Source organism: Eurypyga helias, unplaced genomic scaffold, assembly GCF_000690775.1.
Source record: "Eurypyga helias isolate BGI_N326 unplaced genomic scaffold, ASM69077v1 scaffold35497, whole genome shotgun sequence".
Classification (NCBI taxonomy): Eukaryota; Metazoa; Chordata; class Aves; order Eurypygiformes; family Eurypygidae; genus Eurypyga; species Eurypyga helias.
In genome coordinates, this window is record NW_010261688.1 from 6633 (window position 1) to 10007 (window position 3375).

At 47.3% G+C, this 3375-nt stretch overlaps 1 protein-coding gene across 2 annotated transcripts in view; it reads right to left on the reverse strand.

Moving 5' to 3' along the window:
- The window catches only part of NR4A3 (nuclear receptor subfamily 4, group A, member 3), a 24402-nt gene that overhangs the window by 2718 nt on the left and 18309 nt on the right, over positions 1-3375 (reverse strand). The gene's annotated exons all lie outside the window — the stretch shown is intronic.

Consider the following 3375-nt stretch of genomic DNA (forward strand, 5'->3'; position numbering starts at 1 on the left):
CTCTTATGAGAAACTAAAGGCACCTTACCACCCTTTGTTATTTTCATCAGCTGCTGCTTTTTAGATTATTCATCTTTAAAAGGGCTAAGATAAAAGAAGCCCAAAAGTTAACTCTTTTGCTCTGAGTGAGCAATGCCTGAAGTGAGAAGGCAGCTGTGTTACCCATCACCGAAACCTCAGCATTCCTAAAGGAAAGGGGAGCTGGGGTTTGTCCCCCTTCGAACAGCCTTTTGAAATGCTACAGCCACGTTAAACGCACCGGCAGTTCCTTAAGCGTAAGCAGAATGAATCAGGTTTGTGCTTCATTAAAAGCAGGCTCTTCACTGGTACAGGGGGAAAGATAATTCTGTGCTGCTTGCTGTCAAGATTTGGTGGATAAATTCACATAACATTTCAGAACGAGTAATTTTGTGATGTTTTGATTTGCCTTTGACTTTAAAATTCACAGGTAAAGTAAGAAACTGGCTTAATAGCAGAGCCACAATCATTTACACATGGAGTAGAATAATACCGGACAGGGCAGCCTAAGAAAATGCAGCTTACATTAATTTTAACCAACTAGGCATAGAAAAACCGTGACAGCAGCAGACAAGGAGTGATTGTGGCAGTTCTTGTGTTTGATGCATTTGAAGCCGCCTGCCTTCCCTCGCCCTCTCCCCTGTCCCTGGCAGCCATGTGCCATACTGTGCCCGCTGCCCTCCCAGCCTTGTTCCTCAGCTCCGGGAGGAGCGGGCAATAGGTATTTTCTCTGCCCGTCCCCTAAGGAACAGTGAAAAGAGTGCAGTTTTCTTTACTTCCAGAGGCAGGCGTAAGGTCTGCGCCAGGCACGCGCGTATGGACTCCTCGCTGCCTCCCCGCACTGCCTGTTTCGGCTGGATGTTCTTGACAAACCAGTAAAACAGACGGGTTCAATGAAGGCAGTCAGAAATGTAAAGCTCCGATTTTCCACTGATATTTCCTCATTTTACACTTTTTTTCAGCTCTGTTTGATGAGGCAGAGCTAGCTCCCGAAGAACACGAGCTTGGGGTCAGAATCGTACACCTCTGGCCAGGAGCCACCGTGCTCTGTCACTTAAGTACCGTCAGCCTGCCCTGTTGCTTCAGAGCGTCACCCATCCCAGTAGTAAACATCTGCTTTGGACAGCTTTTTCACCTTGCAGTAATTAAAACCCCGAGGTATCCTAAGCGCCTTGTTTACAATAAAACACGAGGAGACAATGAATATTTCAAGCCTTCCCAGTAAATGGTGGATAGTGTAATTATGTGAGCCTCAACTGCACAGGTCACGGAGAGTAAATACTTAGGCAGATCCTGCCGTTAAAAATCTCGGCAGATAAGCATGTTTTACAGATTAAAAAAAGCCACAGGATGGGTTGGTTTTTTTACCACTGGCCTACAGAAGGAATCTACAGGACATTAAATTAATCTTGCAGTCTTTGAAGAGTTTTAATCTCTTCTGAGGTTGTTTCCTGGCCGCGTAAGTGAAGGTATCTTCACAGATCTGGGGAGATGAAATGGTAGAATGGATCTAAAACCTGACTACAAATTAGCAGAGCACATTTTTAAACCAATGCCTCAGTAGGTGCATACCTTGCTGCGGAGTATGGGAAATCATCTCTGGCTCTGGAGCACACACCAGTCATGTTAACGTTTCCAGCCAGAACTAAACAGCCTTTGTCTCACACTGACAAGTTCAGAAGGTTTCATGAACCAACCGTGTCTTTGGTGGCTAGCCATGAAACGTACCGATGCAAAATATGATATTAGTAGCCTTACTTGAAATAACAAAATCAGGGAAATTCAGAATTAAGAGATATCCCGTCCTTAGCCGCTCTCTGGTGCTACAATATTAAAGCCGACTCTGCTAAACCCGGCTGTCCCCTCCTGCTGGAACTGCCACGCAGCGGCCTTTGCTACTTGCAAGACCCTACAAAGGTGATTCCCCGTGGCTGGAACTGCCTCAGTGGAAGAAGGGGTTTCCAGTCTCCAGTCCCTAAGGCATCCCTCACGGACCCATGGAAAGTCAAGGCCATCTGTGTGGAAGCCACCCCACTAGTAAAGGGCGCTGCATGCACTGAGACTGCCATCGCCGCCACTGGTGTTAGCATCCAGCTAGTTCCTGGGGAAGGTACCAGTGTAAGAAACAGCTCCTCTCTTCAGTACACTTGAGGAGCCTTGGGTCTGATTTACTCAAAGATTTAAATTTAATAGGGTTCAAATAGCAGGAAACACATTTTCTTGCCTTTTCCACACGACCAGTCTCAAAAGACTCAAAAAAAGACCCACAGTATTTCTTCCTTAACTGAAAGGGAGCAGCACGAGGCACCTCCACATCCCAGCCAGTGGTTTAGCCACTGGATTATAACCATGACAGGCTGCTGAATGACAGCACAGTATTGCTGCTCGGATAGAGATCCTGGTTGTAAAATACGTCACATGGATGTGGTTCCACCACCACTGCACTTGTCTGGTTCTACCACCACTGTACTTTGCTCGGTTTCATAATCCAAACGTTGATTGTAATGGAAATGCCTTTAAATTGTAGTAACCCCGGGTTTGAGTTGCACGTTATAGGAATTACCAGAGCAGGAACCACCCGCACTGATGGGGGAGCAGCCTTACGAGAAACAGCGCAAGTGCAGCAGCGACCCAAACTGAGCTGGCAACACCACACAGCCCCCCCCCTTCCGCTCCTGATGACACCCAGAACAGATGGAGCCCCAAGTCATGAGCTAAATGAACTTAATGGATATTTTGTGGATGTTTATGGACATCTTAAAGACATTTTACAGGGGTGGTCCATAGACTGAAGGAATGATACCTGTGTGTTATGTCAAAGGATGGGAAGGGGGGATGGTTAATGGTTATCTCGGATAGCGTGGCACCTGAGCGTGAGGTGAGTGGTATGGAATAAGGGCTGGAAAATGTGCTGGGTTTGGCTGGGATAGGGTTAATTTTCTTCACAGCAGCTGGTATGGGGCTGTGTTTTGGATTTGTGCTGGATACAGTGTTGATAACACAGGGATGTTTTGGTTACTGCTGAGCAGTGCTGACACAGAGTCAAGGCCTTTTCTGCCTCTCAACCCACCCCACAGGTGAGTGGGCTGGGGGTGCACAAGAAGAAGGAAGGGGGATGTTTGCAGTGATGGTGTTTGTCTTCCCAAGTAACCATTACGCGAGATGGATCCCTGCTTTCCTGGAGACAGCTGAACACCTGCCTGATGGCGGGAAGTGGTGAATGAATTCCTTGTTTTGCTCTGGTTGTGCACACGGCTTTTGCTTTCCCCACTGAACTGCCTTCATCTCAGCCCACGAGTTTTCTCACTTGTACCCTTCCAGTTCTCTCCCTAGTCTCACTGGGATGAGTGAGCGAGC